A 1,338-nucleotide genomic window follows, 5' to 3' on the forward strand; every position below is an offset into this window, starting at 1 on the left:
ATATGATTCTTGCAAAGCCAAAGACCTATCCTTTATTGCATAGAAAAAACATTGGTGGTTCTGACACTAAGCTCAGATCCCTCTATCTTACTACTCCTGGCATTTGTTCTCCTCCATACAGAAAATTATTGACTGCTTAAAGGCAGTCCATGAGTCATTTTTACTAAATTTTAACCTGCTACTCCCAGGCAAGGTCAATTTCCTACTTTCCAACTCACTTTAAAAAAAAGTCATTTTGGCCCTAGCCGGTTTGGCTCAGTGGATAGGGCATCAGCCTGTGGAACAAAGGGTCCTGAGTTTGCTTCCAGTCAAGGGCACATGCCCAGGTTGTGGGCTTGATCCCCAGTAGGGGTTGTGCAGGAGGCAGTCTATCAATGATTCTTTCTCATCATTGAGGTTTCTATCTTTCTCTCCCTTCCTTTCTGAACTCAATAAAAATATGCAAAAAATATATTTTTAAAAAATCATTTTGACTCTAGCTGGTTTGCTCAGTGGATAGAGCATGGGCCCCGCAGACTGAAGGGAACCAGGTTTGATTCGGGTCAAGGATATGCACCTCGGTTGCAGGCTCAATCCCCGGTCATGGTTAGGTTATGTGCCGCGAGACAACCAATCAATGTGTCACTCTCACATCAATATTTCTGTTTCTTCCTCTCTTACACTCTCTAAAAATCAATGGAAAATATCCTCAGGTGAGGATTAACAACAACAACAATAAAATTATTTTCCCTGGCCAGTGTGGCTCAGTTGGTTGGGTGTCGTCCCATGCACCAAAAGGTTACCAGTTCCATCCCCAGTCAGGGCACATATCCTGGTTTCAGGCTCAATCCCCAGTAGGGGGTGTGCAGAAAACAGCTAACACCTGTTTCTCTCTCTCTACCCCCACTCCTCTCTCTCTAAAAATCAATAAAAACAGTTTTTTAAAAAATCATTTTTTGATTGGTGTTTATATTTATTAATAAATGTGTTGTTATTTTATTAGACCAAATAAAGCTGTCATTAACATAAAAACTCCGTACACATAAAGATCATCATATATCACATTTCAAATTCATGTATTTAAAATACTTCTTTTTAAATCTACATGCCACAAATATCTTCTATGAAGTTCTGGTTTGTTCCTTTAAAACAGTGGTTCTCAACCTGTGAGTCACGACCCCTTTGGTGGTCGAACAACCCTGTTACAGGGGTCGCCTAAGACCATCCTGCATATCATACCGTATTTGCCGGCCTATAAGACGATTTTTTGGCCCTGAAAAATATGCCTCCAAGTGGGGGGCACCTGCTCTTTTAATTTATAATAGTTTTCACTAGTGCCGTGAATGAAATTCCATTTTG

The 1,338-nt window shown here is 40.6% G+C and overlaps 1 protein-coding gene across 2 annotated transcripts in view; it reads right to left on the minus strand.

Annotated features, from left to right (window-relative positions):
• Positions 1-1,338, minus strand: part of CDH8 (cadherin 8) — a 299,936-nt gene that overhangs the window by 6,671 nt on the left and 291,927 nt on the right. The window lies entirely within an intron of this gene.

This window comes from Myotis davidii, unplaced genomic scaffold (genome assembly GCF_000327345.1).
Source record: "Myotis davidii unplaced genomic scaffold, ASM32734v1 scaffold590, whole genome shotgun sequence".
In the NCBI taxonomy this organism is placed as follows: Eukaryota; Metazoa; Chordata; class Mammalia; order Chiroptera; family Vespertilionidae; genus Myotis; species Myotis davidii.